The sequence below is a fragment of the Cryptomeria japonica genome, chromosome 11 (genome assembly GCF_030272615.1).
Source record: "Cryptomeria japonica chromosome 11, Sugi_1.0, whole genome shotgun sequence".
Lineage (NCBI taxonomy): Eukaryota > Viridiplantae > Streptophyta > Pinopsida > Cupressales > Cupressaceae > Cryptomeria > Cryptomeria japonica.
In genome coordinates this window covers 232,416,371-232,433,004 of record NC_081415.1, presented here as the reverse complement: position 1 = coordinate 232,433,004, position 16,634 = coordinate 232,416,371, and positions in this window count along the sequence as shown.

Below are 16,634 nucleotides of genomic sequence, written 5' to 3'. Positions count from 1 at the left end.
AGATGGTTTCTTGTAGCTCACTTGTCCAAGATTGTCACTAGTTTAGTTTAGTTTTCGACATTTAGAGTAGATAATATTTATATGTGGGATTAAAAAGAACTTTTTCTTGCCATGTCTTGTGCACTTGCAAATTTCTAGGGTCAACACATCATCATGCCTATTATCCTCTCCCCTCACCTTCATGGGCCTTCGGTGATGAGAAAGGTGATTGACAACACTCGTCTTTTCTTTTGTAGTTGAGGGGTATCTTTGATAGGGGATTTCATCACTCCACAAGGGTACTTCAAATTGGAACATGTAGGGGATATCATCTATCCCAACATGATCTCAAGCAGTGTCTTTTGAGATACTATATTAAATATTTGGTCAAACAACTAGAGTGCTAAGTGAATTTGATGTATGTGGAGGCCTTCTTTGCACCGATAATCTCATTTAGAGCCTTGAGTGACTTGCTTCGCCAATTCATTGTTGGAATGGACTCATCAAAAAATTACTAGACACCTTTGTTTTATTATCCCAAATCCCTACATTTGATGTTTCAATGTGTGTAGATCGTATTCCGTAGATACCCCTCATTTACCCTTTCAAGATGAGACAGAAATTCCTCAGTTAAAAGATCTTTGGATCTTCAAAGTAAGAGAATATGGTATTGCCCAAGAAGTGTGTGCCATGGAGTGGAGCTAGTGCTACCAGATTCTCTATTTTTCCTCTTGTTTGAGGTATTTCTATGTCATGGGGGACCCATTGAATGGTTCCCACTTTCCATCCTAGGTTGTATGTTTTCTATGTGTCTTCATTTGTGCAAACTAGTGAATTTTGTTATATTGGGTTAACTTAGGCCCACCTCACTTTCATGCTTTCTCTGAAGCATTACCTTGGCCAATGTGTTTGTCACTATTTTATTTTTCTTGCCAAGAGTAGACAAAAATCTAAAATTTTCCAAACTGACCAAAAATTTAACCAAATTTTCCAAATTTTATCCCAAAACTGTCACAATCTGAGAATCAACATCTTCGTCTGTACATCAATTCCTTTGCCTCTATTTTGGCATCTTTACTCCAAAGGAATGAGGTCTACGCCCCTAAATTTTAGCATCTTTAGTTCTATTTCAATGTCTTCACCTGTTTCAAATCCTGAATTGGTTTTCATCCATCCAAATGATCATCAATCCCAAACTGATATCTCTGGCCAACCATCAATCCAGTCTTGGGTGACCTTCCCCTTCTTTTTCCTATCATAAATCCATTCTCTCATAATAATTTTCATTTCATCCTTGAGGACTTAGCACATCAACCGAATTAGTCCTTTAACCTAATCATCAATCATCAATCTTAATCCAAGGTCAACACTTTGCAAAGTCTTATTTAGATCTTTATCATTTGTTGTCTTGTGCTTGAGAAAGAATCAACCTCAAAAACTTTTCTAAATTAGTCTCAATCATTTGGTTTGATCAAAACCCTAATCCTTGTCTAATCTTGCTTAGGAACTCATCCTATCATAAGTAGGGGAAGACTTAATCCAAATCAAATCCTAATCCAAAGATCTAGATTTAGCCTAGCTTTGTTGTTACCTTTCTTTGTGGCTTGCATCATTAATCCCTACACCTCGCCTAATCACAATCCAAGAATCAAGGTGTCATCCAAATACAAATATTTCTTGTCCTAATCCAAGGGCCAACCTCTCATTTAATCCAATCATATCAAAACAACCCCAAGTCTAATATGAATTTTCTAAGTCCTTTTCTTCATCTAGCATCATCTCATCACCTTTCTTGACCAAGTCACATTCATCCAATTCCAGCTTGTCACCTTTTTCTCATTATTTTGAGGAAATTTGTGTATGGTCATGACTCGCGCTCACAAAAGAAAAATATGGCTTCCCAAAGAGTTTAACTTCTTGATCTCAATCCTCATCAAATACCTTCTCCAACCCAAATCCAAAATCTAAATATCAGAGCTTGGTATGAGAAAATTCTCATGGAAGTTCAAGGATCACCCTATCAATCATGCCCATCCAACTCATGCATGCCTCAAATTTATCCAACTTCCACCCATTTGTGTCTCCCACTCCAACCCACTTATTGGGTAAATCAAATAACATCACATCCATCTACCATATCCCCATCTAATTCACCTCTGCACATTATACCCAATCCCAGTCCATCTCACATCACTTATCCTTCCCCTACCTTTAACAAGGGAAATCCATCTTATTCCCCACCCATGTCTTCATATTATCCCTCATCCACATACCGCTCTGATCCAATATGTATGCTTCTATCTTTCCACCCATCCACATCCCAATCTCCATCCAAGTCACTTACACCATAGCTCTCCAAGCCGTAATCCTAATCCCTCAATCCATAATCCCAATCCTCCATATAGTACTAAACCTCTACATAATCCTTGTAACTCAGTAAAATTCATCATAATTAATTAGAATAATAGGAAATCATGAATCCCTATCTAATTAATGAATTCTAGTAAATATCAATGAAATATTCCAAGATAACAAGGATGTAAAGGAGCTACCAAAGGTAATTTTGGCCTAGCGGGATGTGGTGGAATTCTCAAAGATGAAAATGGCAGTTGTAAGGAAATGATTTTTGTTCCTATAGGTTGCCAAACTAACCACTTGGTGGAAGCTATAGGTGCTCTTCAAGGCATTCTCCTAGCTAAAAGATGGAACTGTCCCTATCTATGGATTGAGGGGGACTCTAATAACATCATCAAGTGCCTAAAAGGAACTTCATAGCCTTCATGGACCATCAACAACATAATAAAGGATGCTAGAGACCTAATCAACACCTTCAAGAAATGCTTTATTTCCCACATTTATCGTGAAGCTAATGGTCCAACTGACTGGGCAACCAATGTGGCGGTCAATCACAACAAAATGGTTACCTAGAAGGGTGAAGAGGGTCTCCTCAAAGATGTTAGATCGATCATTTTGATGGATCGATATAATAGTACCCCAAAGATCATAAATGGACAAAATAATGATTAAACGAATTAATAGGAGGGATATGAGTAATTATCATTATGTCAGTTCCATTTATTACAAGACAAACGCCACTTTTTCCCATACTTTCTAGGTATATGTGGTCACTTCGAGAAATTTCTTTCCTATAGCTCTCTGCAACTCTCGACCTTCTATTTTGACATGCAAAAAAATGGGAGGAAATAGACACCGCTATGAACCCAACAACTGTAAGGACTGGAAACAAAAGGATGTTATTTGGAACATCTTGTAGAAGGGCGAGTTTATGAAGTTTATGGAGAGGCTCCATGGGAGGGATGCCACAATCACTATTTTTTTCTATAAAAATTGGATGAAGGGCACCCTGAAGATGGGAGATCAAACAATCTCCATTGATGAAGACCTCATAGCTCAGGTCACGGGTCTTCGCAAGGAAGGAAGAAATTACTATAGAGACATAAAACCGAGCAAGGAGGCAATTGAGAGATACCCCGAGATAGCAAAGGAGAAGAAATGCTTGGTAAAGCTAAGTAAAACCTACTACCTACCTAGGGAATTTTTTAAGCCATGGGGGGAGGTTTTGTTTGCTATTATGTGTTACATTACCTTGGATGGAAGATTCACAAAAGTGTATGGCTATCATTTTGTATTGCTTAATCATTTAAGGTATGATGAAAAAGTTAATATTCCATATTTCCTATTGTGTTCAATGAAGTCTACCATTAAATCCCATAGAGAGAACCCTAAGGGTGATACAGCTATGCATCAAGGTCTTATGGTGTTAATTTATGACCATCTAAAAGCCAACCAAATTGCCCATCCCTAGCCTTCTATCTCTGAGTCTAAGGAGGAAGGGTCGGATTCTGGTTTCTCTATGGATGAGGAATCTAAAAGTGATTCAATGAGTGAGTCAGAGGAGAGTTTGGAAGACTCTGAAGCCAAAATTGGTAAGAAAAGAAAATAGGCGAGTACCAAGTCCTCCCCGTCTAAGGGTAAGAAAAAAACTAAATAAAAAGTTTTCCAAATCCACTCATCCTCCTCCTCGGAGGACTCTGAGGATTTAGAGAAGGATGAACCACAGTCTCCTCAGAAAAAGAAAACTAAATCTTCCATTAAGATAAGGAACAAACAAAAGAGGAAGGAAGATTATGAAATGGAATTGGAGGATAAAGTGCAGAGAAAGGATCCTGACATTGACCAGAAAATGGAGGAGATCATAGGGGAAGGTTTTGTTCAGAGGGCTGGTGGAAATGTTGATAAGATCACTAGTGGCGACATCCCCAAAAATGAACAAGACAATCCTGGAGAGAACCCCCCCCCCCCTCAAATCCTCCCACTAAGGGTTTGAAAGGGTTTGTGGACACCATCGATTGGTTAATTAACGGTTACAAGAAAGTTGTGGAGGATAATAAGAAGCTGAGCCACAGGGTCCAAATTCTGGAGACAATCAGTATTGATGAAGGCAAATCAATGGCAGAATATGTTGAGGACTTGAGCAAAACTATTGCCAGAGCTGAAGAGATCAAAGATTCCTTCAACCCTAGGTTTGAGCAAATTGAGAAGGTCGTGTCAGAGATAAAAACTAATAGAAATGCTACGGACTAGAGAATGGCGGAAACTGACAACAAATTCAACAAAATTGAAAAATGCCTCAAAAGTATTTCTGAACAAAGCTATAGCATTTTGAAGGCCTTGGCCAACAATACCAAAATTCTCATCAACAAAATGGAGAACGAGATGGATTCCTTGGAGCTAGAACCTAACATTGAAGGTATGGGAGAAGTGCAAGGACCTAGAATGAGGACCAGAGGCAAAAAGAAGGAGAAGAAGCCAAGCAAAGATATGGAAGAAACTCAAAGTTGCTTCACCAAACTATGAACAGCTGGTCAACAAGGTGACTAATCTTCTTAAGTCTTTATAGTTGTTATTTGTCTTTTTGTCTCTTCTCTAGTTTTTTCGCTTTGTTGTTCCTTTCTTTAGCTATCTGTTCGATTTACTGGCCTTTTTATCAGTCTTTTTGTAAGATGTTTCAATGCTGGTCTGGATGCTTTTCGATGAACTATCTTACGCTTCTATGTTAAAGGTTTCAGGTCCTTAAAACGTGCTTTTCATATTAATCAGAACAACAAGGATGTAAATTATTCAAGTAAAACCCCCTGATACATAGATGCAAATTGTTTCCATTGTTCTTCTGCTTCTTGTAGTGTGATGGCTCTCAAATATTGTGCTACTAACCTACAAATGACACAAGATTTCGAAGTTCATGATTGTTGGTGATTGTTGAAAATGTAGAATTGATGCTAAATTTATAGATTTTAGGAGAGGATTGAATGAGAGGTGGAACTCAAGTGAGCTCACATGTTTAATGATAGTTGAACTGTTGATTTGGAGGTGGAACTCAATAAATTGAATTGATAAATGAATAGATTGAATATAAAAGAGTCAATTGATTGAGAAAGAAGTTAGATGAAAAATAATGATTGGAGCATAATTGATAAAAAGATTTAATTAATCAATTAATTGAATTGATCAATTCAATAGATTGAACTGTTAACTGATTGATGACAAAGAAAGCTTTATGTAGAAAAAGTTGACTGGAAGATTAAAAAAGAATGATTGGAGATAATTTGGAATTTGAATGAATGATTTAATTAATAAATTAATTGAATTGATTAATTTAACATGTGTTGCAGGATATTTTATTGAAATTCAATTCCATCCTGCATGCTTTTTAACTTGATTTAGAAATTCAATTTAATCTTTGCATGATAATGAATTTTTATAATTCAATTTGGTTTTTGAATATATTTAGAACTTGACTTGAAAACTCAATTTGATTTTTGAATGCTAATTGAATTTTGATTTTATTTAAATTCAACTTGATCTTTGAATTCATGCAAACTTGATTTAGGAATTCAATTTGTTTTTTGAAATCATGAAATTGAAATGCACATGTATTTGAAATTAGACAAAATTGGAAGAATATGAATTTGAATTTGAATTAGAAGAATTAATTAACTAATTAAATAATTTGAAGAAATTATTGAATTTAATTAAATAATAAAGATTATTTAATCAATAAAATTAAAATCATAATTAACTCAATAATAAATATTTAATTAATTATTAAGAGGAGGTCAAATGATTAAATGATGATAGAAATTGAAATAGGATAATTAGTAAGATAATGAAGAAATGTGAATTTAGAAGAATAAGATTAATTAAATTAATTAAATAATTAAGAAATTATTTAACTAATAAAGAGTAATAATTAGTTCCTGATCAATGAGACATTTTTGTGTCTACATTTTCCTCTCTTTAAAACAATGTCAAAACGATGTTGTTTCAAAGAAAACGAAAAAAAATTCCTGCCCTAGTATTGCCCCAATAACGCTTAGGGTGTAAATATGACCCCTTGGAAAAGTGGTCAAAAAAGTATGGAACATAGACTATTGGCAAATGCACACTCCAATGAGAAATTGTAGTTGATTGAAGGTATTGTCATTGATGGCAACCTTGCAATCTTATGATATCGACAGGCATCGACACCGACATACTCTACACCGACACACAGAACACCAGCACTGAAAAGGAAGATTACCAACACCTTGGCTGATAGGAATTTTTTGTATATATATTTTATAATTAATTGTAAAATCTTTATAAGCCGACATGGTGGATTGTAATATGACTCATATATGTATGAGATCATTGTAGATCATTTAGGATGCGAAGTATGGAAATATAATAGTAGACCTAATATGTGAATTATTGGATAAGGGTTTATGTATGTAGTAGAGCTTAAACCGGTACTGAATCTGACATAGCAGATGCTAATCTGAAGCAGTACATGACATTGGATTTGTATAATCCATTTTTGTAAGTCATGTGACTTCCTTTGTAATTGAGCAATGAGCTCTAGGCACTTGGCCTTCCTGCATGTGCAGGCCCCATATTGTAAGAGTAATATTCCCTTATTGGCCAGTAAGCGAATATTGTGAGTCACAAATCCCACCGAGGATTTTTCCACACTGGGTTTCCTCATTAAAACATTGTGTTATGGTGTGCTTTTCATGTTGTGATTATTGTTCTTATTTGCTACATTATTTCTGGTTTAACGGTACACAGTTTTAATATGCTTTTCATGTTATAAGTCAAGAAAATTAACCTACCAATCAGATACTGATTCACCCCCCCCTCTCAGTATCTTTGGGAATCCTAACAATTAGCATCAGAGCGTGGTCCTCTATTTTCAAAAGCTTAATGGCTTGAGGAAGATCTTGACACCGATAGAGATGGAAAACTTGAGAAAGCAATTGGAAATAGCTCTTTCAGACTATGATGCAAAAAAGGTGAAGATATCAAACTTGAAGATGATCTGAAGGCTGCTCAGGATATTATTTAAGCACTTCAAGAAAATCTTACTATTGCAAGGAACAAGAGAAGAGAACTTTGTGAAAAGATGAAGAATGAGAATGATGAAAAGGAAACTCTTAATGATCTGGTAAACAAGCTAAGACAAGAAAACAGTACAACAAAGAATGAGATGCAGGATATGACTATGAGATTTTGTAAAGAAATTGAAGATAGAAAGAAAAATGAAGATGACTTGACTAGAAGACTGAATGATGTAGCTAATGAAAATATTAGACTCAGTCATGAGAATGATATGCTAAAGACAGATCTAATTCACTTAGAGCATGATAAAACTAAACTCATGAGACAAAAGGACTTCTTGGAAAATGAATTAGCTACTGCAAATCAACACAAGGAGAAATTCAAGAAAAGTTTGGAGGAACTTGATGACATGTTGAACAATCAGAAACCTAATGGTGATACAAATGGCCTTGGCTTTGAAATTGGTGAAAGCTCTGGTACTACAAACAATCATGATCATAGCAAACTGGTAAGGCAACCTACTGCTTACAAATTTAATGGGAAATTTTTTAACTATAACAAGTATGGTCATAGAGAAAATCACTATAGATCTAGAAATTATCAGAACACTAATACACCCACTAGTCAATGTTCTAAATGCAACAAAGTTGGTCATAATTCAGAAAATTGCAGAATGAATGTAAGATGTTATACTTGTGGAAGATTTGGACACTTATCTAACCAATGCAGAACACATATCGGCATAGGATATGGGAAAGCTATTCAGAAGAACAATGTGACTTGTTATGCCTATCACAAGATTGGATATATTGCTAAATTTTGTAGAAGTAAGGCATCACCAACAAATAACAAAGGTCCTAGTTTGAAAGGTAAAAAAAAGGTTGAAGAGGTAAAGCAAGAATTATCAAAACAATGGATTAGAAAGTCAGATCAGAATGCTGATGGGAATACTCCTCCACTGGCAGAATAGAGTATCACTTCACCAGCAAGAGACTCTTCATCTAATTGAAGGAAAATCCTTTGGGGGTTTAGCAACAAAATGAAAAACATGCTATTATTCCCTTGGTTGATGGTAAGAAGTTGAAATTACTTCTATACCGGTAGATGAGTTAAGTTGAGTTTTAACTGGCAAGCATTAAATGCGGTAGTTGGAGAAAATAACATTATAAAGCAAGTGTTTTGGCTCCTTTTTTATTCACCGAGCATTCAAATCTTCGAGAGCGCAAAAAAATCCCAAACGAAGGCATTCTTAGTGAAGAAGTGAAGCAACTCATCCAAGCATTCATCCTTAAGGAAGATTGAGGTATTTATAGCTATGGCATCTTCATCCACTCCTAAATTTATTGCAAACCCTACTGTTGTTGAGGTTTTTAAGCACCCTAGACCCGTATTCAAACTGGTTCCTGAAATTGCGAAGAAAGATGATAGCATAGGTGCATTTTCTCAAATTCCTAAGGGAGTTGTATATGTTGAAGACCCTAGGATGTATATACATTGTCATATAGAGGAATTAGGTGATGATGAGATCAAAAATATGTATAGGACTGTGATTTGTGATGTAGATGGAAATTTCAAGCTGGAACACAAGATAGTGGAAACCCTAGGTTTTACTGAAATCCTTAGTGTCCCATATTTTCTTGAGGATATCATAAGAATTGTTCTAGGTAGAGTACATGGTGAATTCTTCTGGTTGGACTCAATTCATAAAATCACAAAAGAAGTGGTAAAAGCTGTAACAGGGTTACCTTCCACCGGTAGCAGACCTGACAGAACAAAGGTCTCAAATGACATAGTGATAAACCTAACCGGTGCAACATTCGACAAAAGGTCTCTAAGGGTAAACGATGTAAAAGACATCAATGTCAAATTTATCAGTATGATCTTAGGATATAAAGCTACACATGCAAATAGGTTGAACTTAGTTTCTAGCCTACGTATCAAAAGTGCCTATGACATGGTTAATGATAATGCAAGAATAGATGTATGTGAATGGCTCAAAGATGAATTGATAGACAATCTGGGAAAGATTAAAAGAGATAAGAAAGGAACATTCAGATTTGAAAATTTGCTTGTTTGTCTAATGTTGTACATAACAAAACAAGTACCTCGTATTGGTGCAAGATATTTTGGTTTTGATATACCGGTAGGAAAACAATTGTTGGATCTATTGAACAATATGGGAGAAAATCGGGAGAAAAACTTAAATGAACATTTCCAAGCATTGAAGGCTCGAATGAAAACTAGAGTAAGACTATCACAAGCTATTGTGGACAAATATCAGAAAGAAATTTGTTTTGTAATTAGGAAAGATGAAATTTGGATGGAGGCAGTTATCCCTAGAACTATCTAGTTAACTAAAATGGGCTATGAAACAGATGACAATATTATTGAAACTTATGCAAAATCCCTCCTTGAAGCACCCAAGGAACCCACTGAGAAAGTTTTTGGAAATGCTGAAACAATTGAAAGTGGAATTCAGTCTAGGAAAAGGGTTAAGAAAATTGAAGCAACAGTAAGGAAAGGATCCCGACAAATAAAGGCAATCAAGGAAGATGTTTTGAGACAAACTGGTATAAGTGAAAGTGAGTTGGAAGCACTTCAACTAGAAACTCATCTTTCACTGGTGGGAACTTCCTCTGAGAGTGATATATCGACAGTATTTAAAAGGTTAGAAAGGAAAAAAAACCCACACTGGCACCCCCTCCTACACCAAAGGGAACTAGACAAAAACAACAGATAGTAAGGCCTCCAGTAAAGAAAATGACTCCAAAGAAGAAGAAGATGAAACAAGATATCGCTCCAATAGACAAACTTCTTAGTGAAATTATAGAGGATGGTAAGCTAAAGAACATCAACAAAATATACAACACACTATCTACAGATGACAAGGAAATCATAGAGAATAGTGTAATTTTACACTTAGATATATACAAGAAATTTTTGATGGAATTTGTTGATGAAATACCAAATGATCTGTATAGGAGATTAGAAGCTATAAGGTTAGCCATTGTTGAGATGGACAAGAAAATTAAGATTGAAAAATTACTTGCAGTACATCCAGTCAACTCAACTGATGAAATAAATAAACTAATCAGTGAAGAAAACCGGATAGTATTCTCCACTGCTCACCAACATGTAGCACTGATGGCTGGTAGAGTAAAACAAGTCTTTGAGGAAACAACAGATGCATGGGATATATTCTTTGTGGAAAAAGAAAAACAGGAAGAATTACTTAGACCAAAGGCTATTAAAGTATATCAAAAGAATAGGGATAAGGGGAAAGGTAAGGTAGGTGGACCTCCAAGCCTTAAAATAATTGATAATGTGCCCCCACCTCCTTCAGATACTCCACAGGTAGATACTACTGACAGTCAACCGGCCACAGATAGTATGGAGACTCCACTAGAGGATACTAATCCTGAGTCTGAAATTTTGTATACTGTAAATGTAGACACACAGGAAGTAAATGTTGTGGTTGATAGAGAAACCACTGAGGATAAGAAGAAATATGTGACTATTGAGTCACCGGCAACTGATACTGAGATTGAGGTAAAAGGAAGTGCAAATATAAACACAGAAAAACATACTCAGGTAGAGCAACCGACAGAGGATACTACTGACAAATCCGTAGAGAAACTGGTAGATAAAACTGAAAAACCATCTAAAGAACTGGCAAAGGAAAGTATAGAAGTACAAACTAAGACTACATCTGAGAAACCGGTAGTTGAAAGCTCAGAAAAACCATTTGAGACACAGATAGAGAAAACAAAATTGAAATAGGTTGAGGCACAAGTTCAGACAGAAACAGTGCCACCGACACAAACTGAAAAGCCCAAACCTTTACTTATAGAAATGCAAACACAGACTGACCTACCAGATGTCGAATCAAGAAAGGTGATTACTACAACCGGAAGCAAGGAAATTGTGAGAATAGTTGGGGAGACATCTGGTACTTCTATGGTAGAATTCTGACTTACAAATGTAACAAAGGTCTTATTGGATTCAATAAAGAAGATCACATAATGTAATGCACAAGCCTATAAGGCTATTGATGATACAATTCCAATTCTTAAATTGATAGCACCAAAGTGCATTGTTGATAATAAGGATTCTTTAGGTCAACTAGACACATTGTCTAAGCTCATCACCGGCAACATATTGACTGTTGATCAAATAAATGAGGATACATTTAAGGAAAGAATGATTAAAGAAAAACAGAAATTTTTTGAGGATATTGTGAAGAAGAACAAAGAGAAAATGGATACCCTATTACCGGAATTTGGAGAGATAATTTTTGACTTCAAGAAACTGTACAGGGACACTTGTAAAATAAATGTCTTAATAGAAGATCTAGACAAGGAAATCAGCAAAACACAAGATGAGATCAATAATATTGCTGACAATTTGATAGGTACATCAGATTCATTTTTGGAGATAGAAAAGAAGATTGCAGATCTAGAAGAGAAAATCAAGAAGTTAGAAAATGACAAAGAGACAATAAAGGATAAAGCAAAGGACTTGAAATGTAGACTTGGTCCGAAACTAGATTACCTCATTTCTTTGTGAAAATAAATTTCTGAGGCTCTGGTTCCTGGACTTAAGACATTGGAAGAGAAAATGCACATACTCACCGGTACAATTCAAAGAACTCAAGAGGCAATACAGGACAACAAAAGATTCAGTGGCAGTATAAACTTGATTTTGACAGATATTTTTCAGATTGTAACCCACCGACTACAAGAATCTAGGCAGGAGTCCACTGACAGCGAATGACAACCTTTGTCATTGATGTCAAAAGGGGAGTAGTAGATGAGAAAATCCAAAAGTAGAGATTATCTGCTCAGGGGGAGCATACATTTTTGGCATACAGTTTTGATAACACATTTTTGGACACAATTTTTGGCAAGATTTTTGGACTTTAATTTTTGGATACATTCCTGAATTTTTCTCATGAGTGTTGCCATCAATGCCAAAGGGGGAGATTGTTGGCAAATGCACACTCCAATGATAAATTATAGTTGATTTAAGGTATTGTCATTGATGGCAACCTTGCAATCTTATGATACCAGTAGGCACCGACACCGACAAACTCTACACTGGCACACAGAACACCAATACCGAAAAGGAAGATTACCAACACCCTAGCTGATAGGAATTTTGTGTATTTATATTTTGTAATTAATTGTAAAATCTTTGTAAGCCAACATGGTGGATTGTGATATCACTCATATATGTATGAGATCATTGTAGATCATTTAGGATGCGAATAATGGAAAGATAATAGTAGACCTAATATGCGAATTATTGGATAAGGGTTTATATATCTAGGAGAGCTTAAACCGGTACTGAATCTGGCATAGCAGATGCTAATCTAAAGTAGTACATGACATTGGATTTGTATAATCCATTTTTGTAAGTCAGTGTGACTTCCTTTGTAATTGAGCAGTGAGCTCTAGGCACTTGGCCTTCCTGCATGTGCAGGCCCCCTATTGTAAGAGTAATATTCCCTTATTGGCCAGTAAGTGAATATTGTGGGTCACAAATCCCACTGAGGTTTTTCCCACACCGGGTTTCCTCATTAAAACATTGTCTTATGGTGTGCTTTTCATGTTGTGGTTATTATTTTTATTTGTTGCATTATTTCTGGTTTACCGGTACACAGTTTTAATATGTTTTTCATGCTATAAGTCAAGAAAATTAACCTACCGGTCAGATACTGATTCACCCCCCCGGGTCTCAGTATCTTTGGGAATCCTAAAATATAGACCAATTTAAAAATATAGTATTGTTGAGTAATCGTGTCAAGTTTCGTGCGATTTCGAGTCCATTTGACTAGCCTACAAGGGTATTGAAATTCAGGGGGACCACGACCATCGGAGAGAGAAAAACCCTAATTTATGAGTTATAAAACCTTTTCCTTTGCTCATTTGCTTTCTTTGAGCTCATTGATTTATTTGTTTTCAGAGAATTCTTGCAAGTATTTGATCATCATGTCTGGCATCAAATCATGTTAGTACCTATCTGAGCGAGGGCACTCGTATTAGAGACCACCTGGCATGGGAGGCATCCTACATTTCCTAAATTTTGCCCTTTTTTTAAACCTCTTTTTGTCCAATTTTCAAAAAAAAATTTAGAGCTCAAACTTTTAACCTCTATGCATGCATAATTCTATTTTTGTGCATTCGTATTTCATTACGCATGTGTCTTTATTGTCACGTAAGCATAAATGTATTTTGCATTAGTACTTATTGTTGCGCAAGCGACTGGCATTTTGCGCATGCATTCATATTGTATCGCAAGAGTCTTAAATGTCATGCATTCATTGCAAATGTACCACACTAGTAATAAATGTTGCACATAAGTTGTTTTTGTTGTGCAAGTGTTGAAATAAGTTATTTTTTATCAGGCATTTTATGAATTTGTCTTGCAAGTTAAGGTATCTGATACTTGCATCATTTTTGCTTGCAGGAGAATCTTGGCATGTTTGGTTGCATATAGAGTAAACTAGGTGGTCTCAATCTTCATGATTAGTTACTTGCTAAGGATGTTGCACTTATCTGACATCTTTGTTTATATCATGTTTTGCATCTTCCAGAGATTACAACCAATAGGGCCTTGATCACCACATTAATTAAGTAGTGACATTCAGAGACTTGTTCATTTCATCTTCCTACTGGCGAGGCATCTATCACATTAGAGAATGTCTAGCATATCCTTCATATTCCTATTCATGGTGAGAGAGTCGTATATGATCATCAGACTAGTATTATAGGACTCTATGAGCTTTTTGATTGCGAGCAACAGGATTTACATAATCGCGGTCATTATGATATATCATGGAGTCATCCAGATTATGATGATCTAACAGTAGTTCTATGTAGCATTGTATCAGGCCTACTCAATCCTGATAGGAGAGGTCATGGATTCCTAGTCAAATGGGGTAGAGTCATACATGATATGATCATTTACCGATGCATGTTTGCATGGGGTCCTTGGCTTCTTGCCATGTTGTATTATCAGATGCAAGGTATTGTTTATTTGACATATAGATCGATTAGTTGTGGTATGACATTTCTCTAGGTCTAGGCTTCAGAGCATATTTCTATCTCTAGGATAGTGGTTCATGTTTCTCTTTAGGCAGAGGAGCCATATGCTTTCAAATATACACCCAGGATTAGGCGTAGAGGCTCGAGTAACACTTTGTATTGGAATGATCAGATTGATATCTTACAACACCTTATTTTGAGATCTTACTTGGGCTCCCCTAGTTGGGCAGATGATGATCAACATCTACCATTATGCAGGCAGCAAAGGTATCTTATAGGTACGACTGTGGACACTTAGAGGATTATTGACATGCACCAGCAGGATGGGTGCTTAGGTAGTTTGGAGAGGTACAGGGAGTACCTACAGTGATGACTTACTTTGCTCTGGTGTCTTGAGAGGTATCCGATTGTGGTGCTTGCATATAGTCGCATGTGGCTATTGTAGAGTTTGATTCTATTTGGGTAGTATAGTGGGGATGGATAGCTATAGTTGCATATCTAGGCATGACACCACAATATGATGCATGGTGGGCCAGACATAGGCCTACCCGACTTACTGATCTTATCATTCCTATCACACCTCAGTAGATTCATCAAAAGAGATAGTGGAGGAGAGATGATGAGGAGGAGGGGGATGGTGGAGATGACGGGGATGACGAGGATGACAAAGGAGATGAGGGGGGAGATGACGAGGAGGAGGTTATAAACATCACTAGAGATATCGGGTCTAGAAGTAGTAGTGGGGATGACAATGATTTGACTTTTGGATCATCGAGTAGAGATGAGGGTGATGATGATTCACATGACAGTGACATACCAGAGCTGGAGGATGTACCTGCTATAAAGGTAGGTGCATAGGGTGGAGGGCAAGGAGGAGATGATGATGATGATGATCCATAGGTTCTTAGAGATAGGATTCAGAGCCTAGAGGATGCACTAGCCCAAGAGAGACAACTGAGACAAGATGACAGGGCTCTATTTCAAAGGGAGTACGTTGTTGTTGTCACACAGAGGGATCAGGCTATTATTGATTGATATGATGCACATCGGTGAGCATAGTTAGTCTAAGATGTTTATGATAAGCATTTTGCTCCTAGTTTAGATATATAGACATACTATCTGATAGGTGTTTTGATGTTGCTCAAGAGACATTGTATTATAGATAGCTTTATGAGGGGGTGGTTCCCAAGGGATAGAGAGCTCCTAGTTACCATGACTACAAGGGTTGATCAAGTTCTAGTAGATCTACATCGCAGAGAGCGAGTAGTGGGGGTGTTATGGGTACAGCTAAGGCACCATTAGTACATCCTAGGGCCAGATATCAATAGGCAGGATATGCCAGCTGATAGAGGTAGTGTTGGTTGACACTATTATTTATGAGACTTGAGCCTTTGGGTATTTTATGTGATTGTATTATGACACATTATCATTTTTGAGCTATATACATGATATGCGGTTTTGGCAGTGATCTATATGCATGTGCTCTATTTATATGATGTATGATTTTTATATGCTTCACGATATATGATTTCTATATTCTTTATGATGTATGTGTAATGTAATGATCTCTCAAGTTGATTGTGAATGCACTTATTTATGATAATGAATCTATATTAATCAAATGAATGCAACTATATGATATTTAATTTAAATGTTAATGAATGAATGTAATTATATGACAATGAATCTAAATACTAATGAATGAATGTAACTATATGAATTAAATGAATACACCTAAATTAAAGTAAAAGAATCCAACTTAAATGAAACTAAATGAATGGAACTTAAATGAATATTTTTGTTGAAAATATGCTAGAATATTGCTTCACCATTTTTGACTTGATTACCTTTAGAATAAATATTAGTAGGATGAAAGAAAGAGAGGGAAAATTGATGAAAGAACATTTTAGATGAAACGATAGGAAATGACATGTTAGATGAATGATGAAATTGATTTGAGAAGAGATATTTGATGAGAGAAAGATCTTGAGATGGAATCAACATGGTGAGATGAGAAAATGAAATGAAAAGATTGATAATAAAAAAAAGATGGATAGACGAACTTATGTGCCTTATTCATAGCGCAATATATATTCATCACTAAGCCTTATTATGTAATGATGGAGCTTTGTACATCATGGTATAAGGAACCAAGATGTAAAGATATCTCATTGAAAAAAAAACACATTGCAGACAAGGAGTGAACCCTCC